This window comes from Triturus cristatus, chromosome 5_1, assembly GCF_964204655.1.
Source record: "Triturus cristatus chromosome 5_1, aTriCri1.1, whole genome shotgun sequence".
Lineage (NCBI taxonomy): Eukaryota > Metazoa > Chordata > Amphibia > Caudata > Salamandridae > Triturus > Triturus cristatus.
Genome location: NC_140587.1, coordinates 948,620,125 through 948,633,990, shown reverse-complemented (window position 1 = coordinate 948,633,990; position 13,866 = coordinate 948,620,125). Strand labels below are relative to the sequence as shown.

Sequence of the window (13,866 nt, the reverse complement as noted above, 5' to 3'; positions counted from 1 at the left end):
AATGGGTAAAAGGAATGGAAAATTTCCTTGGATATTAAAATTGTCTTCTTACTCATAGTTCACTTGCATATCCTGGGGATTTTGGTTATCCCCTTCAGTTTTGTATCACTTGATATGGTGATTTGTAATATATTGTTGTATGGCTTTGATCTTATCTCAAAGATTAGCAGATTACCTCTAAAACTGAGCCTTAGGAAAATGAGAAGCTAAGTTTCTTTTTCTGCTAATCATAGTTGTGACTTGCTTATCACACCAGATGGCACCTGTGCAAAATGAAGAGTGCAGAGCAGTGTTGAGTCAATTCTCAGGCCTTTTGTCAGTGATCTCAGGTTTGACAACGGTGAGCACACACAGCATTGTCACTGGAGATTATCCGTCTGTCAAAAGCCAAATATAGATTCCAGATGAGGTCGAAGGCTGTATTAAAGCAGAAATACTCATCCCTGAACTAAAAGTCTTAGAGAATTCATGGTGTGCATGAAAAAGCCCAGTGTTAACACACTGATAGTTCAAGAACTCTCACTCACCAACCTAGTTGGTGACATGTTTCATCATTGGGCTCCCACTCTGATCTCTGAATGCTTCCAGGGTGTGCTACGACGCCTGATTTCAGCGAACCTGACTATTGTTGTGAATGTGACAGTGTGTGCGATGGTGAATGGTCATATTAAATTTGGCTCGGATACTCCTACCACAACTAGTGATTTTAATGTTGGAGGTCATGGAGAACTTTTAAAATTGTGGTGGATTCTTTTGGGACATAAGTTGATCCGACTTATCGTCAATGTTGGCAACATGTTTCAGCGATCCATCTAAGCACCTGTAAGGGTCAATGTGCTTTTGTCAGGACCTAGAGATAAAACTTGCATGTGTGCTACGGCATGCAAAATGAGGTTCTGTACTTACAAACCCATTCGGTTATGGAGACAGTCACCTCTTGCGTTTAATCCTGTAAAAACAAGATTACGAGAAACACATAAGCGTTATTGCAATGTAGGTAGACACATAAAGCGAACGTGTGCAGCCCTCCTCGCGCCACCCCTAATGCCCCCATATGACAAATTGTCAGAGACTAAATTGTATTCATTTATTTGCATAGTCCTAGTTTCAAGTGTAGGATTCTTTGGAAAAAGATGTACATATATAATATATAGCGTGTGTGTTTTAGAGTAGCAAGATACCAGACAGACACATAATGTAAAAATAAGCAAAAGAACAAGCCTCTAGTTTTTTCGCAGGCATAAATACATCATTAAACAGCCAACAATGGTTTGCACCTAAAACATGCGTTGTGTGTCAGTTCACTCGCATACAGTATAGTGAATAAATCAACAACAACAACAAACTGAATTTTGTAGTCGATTGCTACATGGGATGATCTGAGGGGGTGGGCCCTGTTGCGTCACTATGTAAACCATGAAAATGTGATCACTATTTCCAATGTTTTCAAATTGCAGGAATGCCTTTTTTATCTATGTAAATGTGCCAGGCTCCCCCTTTTCTATATATGCACCCCACTTACTTTCTCAAGGTGGCTCACCCTCTGGTACACCTATTCATCCTCCCCGTAAGTCCTGAATGTTGCGAGGTCTCGAGGGTTTTCACCTTTCCTTCTGGTTGGCCCGTCATGGAAGACGTCCATTGGATAATACCAATAGGTGATGCATTTCATTGTATGCGTGTCTACCTGTATTGTGGGCAGTGGCACTGTCCGCTGCATCTTCTTGGGTTACGCAGTAAGTGTTTCCTATTCGGCAGCTCATCCCCGAAAGGACTATGTAGGTGTGGTTTCTAGTGGATAAATGATTACTATGGTAACCGGGGTGGTCCTCGCCTTCCTCTATTGCTGGCCAGTTAGATTCCCAGTCGGGGAGAACGAATGATGATTGAACAGTTTGTTTATATATATATGTATCTTTTTTGAAATCGCAATTAAAATGAGACATGACTGGATATCAATAGTTTTGCTGCTCCATATTGGCCAGGTAAAATGAATATTGGTACTTCAGATTGTCATTTCTATATGTACAAATGAACTAATCTTACTTATTTTCCAGTTCAGGGGTCAAAAATGTTTGGTATTAAACATTCGGTGAATGTATGTATTCACATATTTAATTTCTTCTAGGGAAACTGGTATTTTTCAACATTTTTAGAGGTGAAGGTTTATTTTGATAGTACTGTGGTCCTTAGTTGCTCAAATCCATATGTCATGTGGTTTACCATTGACTGTCAATCTACAAAACTGTGTTCCGTGGAATATTGCCATTTAATCCAGTTTTCTGGGTTGACACAGGGTAGATCCATCATTGCTCTTTCTCAAACAGATGTTTTTCTATGTTGTCCATGTTATTTTCTAACTGTTCAATAATGACCCAGGTCATATCATTGGGTAGGTGCCCTTGGGTGAAGAAATTATCTGTCAGTTTTGTTGTAGTCCTTTTACACCTTAGGTTACTCCGGTGTGCACTAATCCAAATTTCTATATGCCTCATGACCATACTCACGCATTTGAGACTGCAGGTGCATGTGATTTGATAGACTATATTCCTTGAATTACTGTTAGTGTGTTTTCGTAATGTCCAAATCTTTCCTGGTTTGAGTTCTATAGTCTTGTTGTCCGTCAAGTGGCAGACACTGCATTTGCTGGAGGCATACTGACCTATTACTTCTGGTAACCCCTGCAGATTCTTTACAGTTGTTCCTGAATTGGTGGTTGTTCGAGTTCTTGTTTTTACAGAAATGTCTTTTAGGCTAATGGCTTTTTTGAACGAAAAAAGTGGTTTCTCCCTCTTCAAATTTCCAGAATGTATAATCCACCAGTGTTTGATAACTTTCTGACTGGTTCTAGCAACCCTTGTCCATTTTGTTTGCTTGCCTGCTTATAGGTTTTCCATATGATGTTTTCAGGGTAGTCACGATCTTGTAGTTTTTCATTTAAGGTTTCTGCCTGCATATTAAAATCTGTGTTCTCTGTGCAATTTCTTCTAAGTCTGAGAAAATTGGCCATGCAGGAGGTTTTCGCGGAGGGCCCTTGGTGAAAGCTGTTACGTTTTAACAGTGTGTTTTTGTCGTTGGGTTTTTGACATGTGTTGTTTCAACAATATGTTTGAATATAATATTGCAGCGTACAGCTGTTAGTTACCTTTCAGGAATTGATCCTTTGTACACTCATGTCTAAAAGACACCCAAAACTCCAAACAAATTCCAAGAGGGACAGTTTGACATTTCCCTGAACTTTTGAGAATACATAGAGAAATATCAATGACAAAGAATCAAGGCCTAATGTTCACAGATGATGATGTAGAAGAAATTCTCTCTGGACCACCATTACTAGCAGACATTAACGTGGCCCAGACCATTGTACAAGCAAGAGATTGGGACACTCTGACAGAACAAAAGAGAAAACAGAATCCGGATAATACTACATGGGGTCATGATGACGGAATACTTAAGATCCAGCACAGCCCCAAGGGAACTAATAGTAACAAATTCCCCCAGAATCTTTCTAGAAGATGCTTCTTTCCAGAGAGACTGGGCACAGATTGCTTGGCATTGCACCCGTGATTGGCTCATACTGATCATAAAAACTACCCAACGCCTTTCAGAAGCGATGTTAGTATAGATCCAACTAACTAAAACTCACCTCAATACAACAATCACCTCACATAAAGAGGCTAGAAGATATTAATAAATAGCTTCCTGAATATAAAGACTTCCTCACCCAATCAAAAATTTCAAAAGGATCTAAAAAAATTCTCATATGTGAAGGTATTTCCATATACTGCACCAGATTACATGAATACAGAGAAATCAGGCTACTAATCTGATAATTACACCTCAGACAAGGGATCCTCAGACACAGGTAGTTGGTACAGCGGGTGGGAAAACAGAAATAGAACAAAAAATACAGGACTCACCCATAGAGGAAAAACATTTGAGCAATCATGGCAAGGACTCACCCCATACTTCAATCAGATGGGAGAATCTCCACAACCACTTTTCCAACTGGCAACACCGACTCTAAACTTTAGATGGGGCACACTTTTTCTCATGATCCACCTACCAACTTCCCCAAAACAGAAAGATTTCCTTTTTTATGGCGGGGAGGAAGAGGAAGGGGCAGGAGAAAGAGAGAACTAATTACATTGAGAAGTCCCTGAGCATGTCAAGAGATAACCGACCAGAGACACAGAAAGGCTCAACATAGTAACCTACCTTTCATCGTGGTTACTGACGAATACACAAAAACAAGTACTTAATAAAGGACTTAGCTTTTTCTTCACAGCTCACCTCATAAATTCTGCCTTCATTGTTAATTGGCGGAATTCTTTAGCAAATTGAAACTTAAAGCTTTATTTGAAAAAACCAAACCCACAGACAACATTATTCATAAGAGCGACACTGGTCTGAAATTAAAATCTAAATTCTGCCACCCCATGTCCATGATCCCATCAGAACTAATCACCTTCGAACAGGCAGTAATTAATGACATTGATACACTCAGAGAAGAGAGAGAAATGACATACCATAACATGACGAAAATGGAATCCGCAGCTCTGAAAGAACTAGAAGAGCACACCCAAGTGGTTATAAAACCAGTGGACAAAGGGGGGAGGAATAGCCTTACAAGATCCAAAGGACTACAGACAAAGTTTATGCCTCTTATCTGATGAAAAGAACTATAAAGTCCTACAAGAGGACCCCATAAGAAGATTGAAACTGGAAATCAGAAACCTAGTGGAGACTAATCCTGGGCATAGTGGGCATAGCAGGGCTACGCAGAGGGCCACGGAGGTGCCAACAAACTCCGTGGCCCTCGACGTGACCCTCAGCATAGCCCCGCTATGCCACCTGATTCCACCCCCTATATTAAGAAATAAATCTACTACATAAAAGCAAATTCAAACCACTTACCTGTACTGCGGTGTCCCTGGGCTTCCCTCCCCCTCTTACTTGCTGTCTCTGCTAATCCTTGCAAAAACTGCGCATGTACGCAGGCCCGCGCATTTCTCACAAGAAATGCCCATGCGCAGTTTTCGCAAGGATTAGCAGAGATGGCGAGGAAGAGGGCAGCCCGGGGACGCTGCAGTACAGGTAAGTGGTTTTAATTCACTTTTAAGCAGTAGAATTACTTGTTAATATAGGGGGGGTGGAGGTGGGGGCTGGTCAACTCCGCTCTGCTGTGGAGTGTGTGGAGATTTGCCTTCTCAGCAGAACGCAGGGAGGCAAATCTCGGGACAGGCCGCGGGCGGAACAGAGGTCTCCGCCCGGGGTTAGTGGAGACAGCAGAAGAAAGAAATTGGATCTCCAAAAAAGAAGCTGAATTTCTGGTCACTCACAACCCTAAGACTCCATGCTTTTATGCACTACCAAAAATCCACAAAAATAGACAACCCCCTCCTGGGCAACTAATAGTATCTGGGACAGGATCGCTCAAGGAGTCTTGTGATTTTTTACCTAAAACTCTGAGTACAAAAAACATCAACCTACCTTAAGGACACAAAGGACCTTTTATGTCTGCTACAAAAGATGAAGTTCTACCCAAAACCTAAATCCTTCTTTCATTAGATGCTGAAAGTCTGTACAAGAGTCTCCCACAAGATGACACGCTGGCAGTAATAAACACTAGACCAGGGAGAATAGGACTTCATGACACCGAAACACTTTATCATAGAGTGTGCCTGTCTTGCTCGCAAGGAAAGACTTTTTGAGTTTGAAGGTAAGCTCTATCCACAAACTTTCTTGACATCGATGGGCAGCACCTTTGCCCCTAGTGTAGTGGGACTGTACGTGTTTGGGTTTGAAACCAAATATGTCATGCATGATGGCGACCATTTCAGGAATAACATATAACTATGGAAACACTATATTGACAATGTCCTAGAGGAGTAGAGAGGAGACAATACATCCATTAATCTCTTTGTCATGGGTCAGCAGGTGCAATACCAACCTCAAGTTCTCACAGACACACACAAACCGCAAAGAAGCCATCACTTTTCTGGACATCACCATATATGTGGAGAATGGGAAACTGTGAACCAGAACCTATCAACAACACACTTACAAAAATACACTGTTAAAATTCAATAGCTTTCACCTGAGGGCGCTCTGAAAACTTCCTGTATGGCCAATTTTTCAGACTTTGAAGAAAAAAGCTTACTGCATAGTCATGTCAAGTTCCAATTGACCCAAAGGGATAGTGTCACATGCCACCTAGGTTCCTATGGCGACCGAAGGCACGCACATAATGACCTCATGATGTTCTGGGGTCAATACTCTAACCTGAGAGGACGCAGCAGACAGTGCCACTGTCCACAATACAGGTAGAGGCACATACAATGAAACACATCACCTACTGGTATTATTCAATGGACGTCTTCCAGGACGGGCTGCCCAGGAATAGAAAAATACTTAAGGTAAAAATCCTCGCGACCTCGCAACATACAGGACTTACAAGAAGGATGAATTGGTATGCCGGAGAGTGAGCCACCTTGAGGAAGTAAGTCGGGTATATATAGAGAAGGAGGAGCCTGGCTATATTTACATAGATAAAAAAGGCACTCCTGCAATTTTAAAAACATTGGAAGTAGTAAACACAGTTTCATGATTTTCATAGTGACACAACGGGGTCACACCCCTCGGATCATCCCATGTAGCAATCAACTACAAAATTACTAGTTAGTTTTTGTTGTTGATTTATTCACAATACTGCATGCGGGTGAACTGGCACACAACGCATGTTCAGGTTCAAAGCGCTGCCTGAAGTTTAATGAATGTATATGTGCCTGCAAAAAACTAGAGTCATGTTCCTATTCTTATTTTTACTTTGTCTGTCTGGTGTCTTGCTTTTCTAAAACACACACGCTATATGTTAAATACTTACATCATTTTCCAAAGAATCTGGGCCTACATTTTGAAACTAGGACTATGCAAATAAATTAATACAACATACTCTGACACAATGACAAATTGTTGTATGGGGTCATTAGAGGTGGCACAAGGAGGGATGCACACCGCTCCTTTATATGTATATCTACTTTTCAATAATGCCTATGTGTTTCACATAATCTTGTTTTCAAAGGATTGGTCGCAAGAGGTGACTGTCTCCATAACTTAATGAGTTTGTAAGTACAAACCCTCATTTTGCATGCTGTAGCGCGCATGCATGTTTTATCTCTAGGTCCTGGTAAAAGCCACATTGACCCTTAGAAGCACTTAGACGGATGGCTGAAACATATTGTACCACATTGAGACCACATTGACGATAAGTGGGATCAACTTATGTCCCATATCTATCCACCACTGTCTTTAAAAGTTGACCAGGACCTCCCCAATAAAATCACTAGTTGCGGTAGGAATACCTGAACCAATGTTAATATTACCGTTCACCACTGCATGCGCTGTCACAATCACAACAAAAAACAGCTCCGCTGTAATCCAGCACCATAGCACACCATGGAAGCATTTGGCAACCAGGTTGGGAACCCAATGATGAAGCATGTCACCAACTAGGTTAAACTAAGAAGGTGTACATTTTGCAAGAAAAAAAGGCCAGCCCAGAGCAATCATTGGACTTCTGATAGGGAAGTCAGCAGAACTGTCTTCCAGAGAGACAGACTCGCATAGCTTGCCCTGCAGTTGAAACAAACCTTGCAGCTTATTGCAGTGTGGCATTTGTAAGCGTGCACCGTTTTTGCTGGGAATGATGAGAGCTAGTGTGTGTTTGTGTGTGTGTGTATGAAAAGAAAAAGTGCACATGCATGTTTGCCTGAGTAACTGATGTAAGCATGTGTGAGCAGTCAGCCGTCTGTTTTTTTTTTTTTTTGGTGGCTTGGGATGTATCGGATAGAGTAATGCTGCCATCGGTGACATATTGTGGGCTTTGTTAGTCGCATTCAGGCACTGCCAGGCATAATAGTGACCCTTCATTTTTCTACTGTGGATTTTTGTGGTGACATTCCAGCTATCTCTGGCATAATAGGGTCCCACTTGTGACATACTGTGGACCTTTATAGTGACATTCGGACTATCCTTGGCAAATGGCAGCCCTTCTATTAAATATTGTGGGGTTTGTTGACAACAATTTGGCTATTCCTGGCAAAACATTGGCCAATTAATGATATTCTGTTAGCATTGTTAGTAGCGTTTTGGTTGTCCATGGCACAAAAGTGGTTTTTGCTTGATATATTGTAGGCTTTGTTTTTGATTATGGTTTGCTTGCTATTCTTGGCAAAATAGTGATCCATCCATTACATACTGTGGCCATTCTTGGTGGCATTTTGCTATTCCTTGAAGAATGAAGGCCCATGCATGATATGCTTTTGTAATTCATAGTGACATTCTCGTTATTTCTGACAGAGGTGTGGTTGATCCATGAGATATTGTGGCCTTTTGGTGACAGCCTGCCTTTCCCTGGAATAAAGGTAGCCTATTCATAACTTATTGAGTTATTTTGGTGACATTCTCACTAAGCTTCAAACAGTAATGGTACATTATTGAGACAATTTGAGCAATATCTCCAGCACACCAGCTATCCCTGGCATAATTGTGTCCCATGTTTGACAGATGACCATTCTGAAATAATGGCACTGCACTAATCTTAGCCATTTTATCGATGTTCTTTGCATAAATGTGGTGATCTGATGTGAAATGGTGGCACTTGTGCAATGGTGTCAATTCTTTACCAATTATGGCTATTCTTGACATAAATCCGTGGTCCCTGACATGGTGAAAATGGCTCCTAATATATGGTCATGGAAGACAGAATCTGTCCAGGTGTGGCAGTAATGCATGTGGATGGTTGGTGGAAAAGACAAGCCCTTTTTGGGAAGCAGATGAAACAAGCATTTACAATGCAATGGTCTCGGCAATATTATAGGTGGAGCTATTGGTATTGCTCATTATTTTTTTATCATTATTGTATCCCTAAATAAATGGCATTGTCATTTCTATTGGCATTAGATTTTTTTTTTGCATATGTGATACCTATTGCATTAGCAGAGAGAGAGTGAGGTAGTGATATAGAGAGAGAGAGTGAGGTATTGAAATAGAGAGTGAGGTAGTGAGAGAGTGAGGTAGATAGAGAGTGAGGTAGTGAGATAGAGAGTGAGGTAGATAGAGAGTGAGGTAGTGAGATAGAGAGTGAGGTAGATAGAGAGTGAGGTAGTGAGATAGAGAGAGTGAGGTAGTGAAAGAGTGAGGTAGTGAGGGAGAGGGATGTTGTGAGGTAGTGATATATAAGCATAGAGTGATGTTGTGATGTAGTGAGATAGAGAGAGAGGTAGTGAAAGAGAGAGTGAAAGTGAGTTAGTGAGATAGAAAGAGTGAGGTAGTGAGATAGAGAGTGATTGAGGTAGTGAGTGAGAGAGAGTGAAGTTGTGAGGTTGTGAGCTAGAGAGTGAGGTAGTGATGTTTTGAGAGAGAGAAGTTGTGAGATAGTGAGGTAGTGAGATAGAGTGGAGTAGTGAGGTAGAGAGAGTTATGTAGTGAGAGAGAGTGAGTTAGTGAAACAGTGATGTAGTGAGGGAGATGGATGTCGTGAGGTAGTGAGATGTAAGCAGAGTGGTGTTGTGATGTAGTGAGATAGAGAGAGGTAGTGAAAGAGACAGTGAAAGTGAGTTAGTGAGATAGAAAGAGTGAGGTAGAGAGATAGAGAGTGAGCGATGTAGTGAGTTAGAGAGAGAGTGAAGTTGTGATATAGAGAGTGAGGTAGTGAGAGAGTGAAGTAGTGATCTTTTTAGAGAGAGAAGTAGTGAGATAGTGAGGTAGTGATATAGAGGGGAGTAGTGATGTATAGAGAGTTATGTAGTGAGAGAGCGTGAGATAGAGAGTAAGGTAGTGAAAGAGTGAGTTAGTGAGTGAGAGGTATTTTCTGACGTAGTGAGATAGAAACAGTGAGTGATGTTGTGAGATAGAGAAAGATTGAGGTAGTGAAAGAGAGAGTGAGGTAGTGAGGGATGTTGTGAGGTATTAAGATAGAAACAGAGAGTGATGTAGTGAAGTAGTGAGATAGAGTGAGGTAGTGAAAGAGTGAGTGTAAGTGACTTAGAGTATTTGAGACAGATAGAGTGAGGTAGTGAGATAGAGAGAGTGAATTAGTGAGTTAGAAAGAGAGAGTGAAGTTGTGAGGTAGTGAGAGAGTGGTGTAGTGAAGTTTTGAGAGAGTGTGTTGTGATATAGTGAGGTAGTGAGAGTGAGATAGAAATAGATAGTGATGTAGTGTTAGAGAGTGGGGTAGTGAGATAGAGACAGAGTGAAGTTTTTAAGTGGTGTGTTAGAGTGAGAGATAGTTACTGTGGTAGTGATATTGTGTTGCTGTGAGAAAGAGAGAGTTGACTAGTGAGTTAGAGAGTGAGGTAAAGAGTTAGTGAGAGAGAGTGTAGTATTGTGAGAGATAGTGAGGTAGTGAGAGATAGTGAGGTAGTGAGAGAGAGAGTTAGGGAGAGAGAGTGACGTAGTGAGAGAGCCAACCCCACACACATACAGAACCACCCACACAGAGCCACACACATACAAAGTGTATCCCCCAGACATACATACAGAGCCACACATACAGAGTCAGCCAGACACAGATAGAGAGCTATCCACACAAATATTCAGAGCTACAGACATCCACATACAGAGCCACTGACTTACACATACAGAGCTAGCTAGAGACATAGAGTCACTTAGCACACATACCGAGCTAGCCACATAAAGATACTGAACCATCTATACACCCACAGAGGCACCTATGCAGTTATTGAGCTACAGATACACTGAGCCACACACATGCACAGCTACACACATAGAAACACACAGACATACACAGACTTACACATACTGAGCCACACACACACAGAGCCACCAACACATACAGAGCCACACACACAGAGTGCCACAAACACAGTTACACACAGAGCCACACACATATATCCAGCCTAAACTTAGGTACACACAGACATAGCTACTTCTAAATAGTGACACTTAGCCATAAAGCAATCTACACAGACACATGTGTACACACACAGATGTATATACATTCACACAGTGCAATATAGAGTGACAAATATAAAGCTACACTTTTACACACACACACACACACAGAGTCGCCCTCACCATGCAAGTGTGACCTTCAGCTCACGCGCTACGTTTCTAGGGGGCCAACCTTGCATTTTCCCACATCTTCACAACCACTCACTCACCTCCCAGCAGCCCCTTCCTGTTGGCCACTTTATCAGCCAACGCCAGTTCAATGCAATGGTCTCGGCATTGTTAAAGTTAGAGCTATTGGCATTGCTCCTGACATTATTTTTGTTTGTTTTTGTTTTTAAAACATTTAAAGAAACTGCATTGTTATTTACAATGTCAATAGCTTAATCTCTCTCAAATGCGAGACCTATTGCATTTGCACCCACACACAGAGCCACACACACAAAGCCACCCACACACACAGAGCCACCTACAGAGTGCTATTCACATAGAGCAACCCACACACAAATAGAGCCACCCACACAGAGCCACCTACACACACAGTTACCCACACACAGAGCCACCCACGCATAGAGCCACCTACAAAAAAAGCCACCCACACAGAGCCACACACACAGAGGCACACACATAGCCTCCCACACACACACAGAGCCACTTACACTTACACAGAGCCACACACACTTACACAGAGCCACACAGACATGCTGCTGACTTTAAACATTGCATTCTATTTATGTTCTTACTGTCTCTTCTGTAATTCTCTGCTGAGGAGCACTGTCATTCTGTGTACTCAGGTGAGGTAAAATTGTAGTCCTTCTGCTATTTTTTAAAAGGAAAAGTGCTTGCAGGTTCCTGAGGTGGGGGGGACGAAAAGATGCACTATGTAGAGCGATTAAATAAAGCATGTTTGGATGTGAGAGCGATCTGGCTGGGGTTGATTGGGAGGGGGGAAAGAGGTGATAGAGGGAGTGAACATGAATCCACGAGCACTCTGTAATTCTAAAAGCAAGAAGATTAACAGTGACTTTCCACTGTAAATTAATAAATAACAAGATAAGCAGGATGGCTTTGAAGAAAAACAGGTTTTGAAGTGCTTGTCTCCGTGCACCCTGCTGCTACATACTGTTCAATGTGGAGCTGCTATAAAAGAGCAACAAAGGCTTTTTAAGGATGCATCCCACAACTCAAGGCGGGTGAGGACAGAAACACTGCTGCTTGTCACTGATAAGTAATTCTAGACGATCACAGATGCACCACAAATTACATTGTTAGAATGTGTCAGAACACCACCATCCTTCGTTCTGAAAACCAGAGAGCTGCTTACCATATGCCATAGCTATAAGAAACAACTCACTCCAAAACTACAATAAATGTGTAAGAGAACAACATACTCAACATCTAACAGCACAACCCACTCACACATATATACTGCAAAGTATCCAAATGTACTGGCTATCAGTTTGTGGATGTACAACATTCAGCTTCCCTTGTTTGCTTATGATGCAATACACACTTCAGAAATATATATATTTTTAAAGAGATAGCTTTTACAATAAAGTCCACAGAAACTGGAACAACCAAATAGAAGGGTTAAATAAAAAAGCTTCCTGAAACAAGGCCCACTTCCTACTGATCTGGCCAGGAGAACATGAGTTACTGATTTTAAAGGGCACAAGTCCCAACTTTGAGGACAAATAACGTATGCACTTAACAATGACGAGGGCAAAAGAACAAAGTAGGGTCAAAAAAGTAAAAGGACCTTCCTGCTGGAATACTGCATGTGGGTCCTTGTCATCGGGACACAACTCGGTTCAGCGCCAACCTTTATATTTCCAAATAATAAAAACGTGTGCTACCCCAACTGTCCCAACGGAAGCGAAACAATACTAGTTTGCAACCCACATAATACAGAGATGTGTTACAGGTCAGCTCAAGAAAGAAAATACGATGTAATATGGGCACCCATGCTCTTTGGGAATGCGTCAGAATTCAAGAAAAAGTTTACCAGCTACATACATAGCAAAAATGCAATGGTCTCAGCCCTCTGATATCACTCGTCGCACTCTGCATTCCTGTCCTCACTCCGGCTCTTTGTAACTTTCTCTGCTTGAAGTCGCATCACTCCTTTCCATGGCGAGAGCACAGCCTGGGCTTCTGCGGGGTGATAGAGGGACTTTAAGCACGAGAAGCCGCGCAGCCTTTCAGGCACACCTCCCCAGCCCCCTCCAGAGTAGTACGGTCTAGGAAGGGGGTGTCTCCCGTCGCAGCTTTCTCCAGCTATCCTCCAGCCAGCTGATTCTGGCAGTCCGGCTGGATGTTCCCAGGGCATGAGAAAAGGGCGCGCCCTCTGGCAGTCTGGGCATGAGCTTACCTGGAAGTGAGGAAGGGATGCTGACTGCTGAGGTTGCCTGTGCCGGGGCGTGCGTATGGGACGGAAGGTGTTGAATGTGGCAGCCCCATGTGTGTCGCTTTTGGGAAATGAGGGAGGTGACTGATGTTGGAGTTATGTGGAGAGGGTGCTGCGAGGAAGAGATGCTGGTTGCGCCAGTCACCGTGGTGATGTGGGATTGCGTTTTAGAAATAGCCCCATGTTGAGATGCAGTTCTGAGGGAATGAGAAACTTGGCGCTTAATGTAACAGTATTCTGTGGAGCTGCAATCATGTGGCGGTGAGAAATTGGCGCAGATTTGGGCAGTACACAGTGTGGTCACCGTTGCGTGTGGGGAATTGGTGCTGATTGTTGAAGTTCATTGCACCCTCTAGTGCGTAGGTGGGGGGGCTTCTGATTGTGGTAGTCACCTGTGAGAGTGAGACACGCTGACTGAGTCAGCCCCCTAGGGAGAGCGGGAGTGAGTGTGCGAGGGAGCTGAATGTTTCAGCCTCCTGGGGGAG

At 42.5% G+C, this 13,866-nt stretch overlaps 1 protein-coding gene across 1 annotated transcript in view; it reads left to right on the top strand.

Annotated features, from left to right (window-relative positions):
* LOC146832706 (uncharacterized) overlaps window positions 1–13,866 on the top strand; it is a 355,069-nt gene that overhangs the window by 225,591 nt on the left and 115,612 nt on the right. The gene's annotated exons all lie outside the window — the stretch shown is intronic.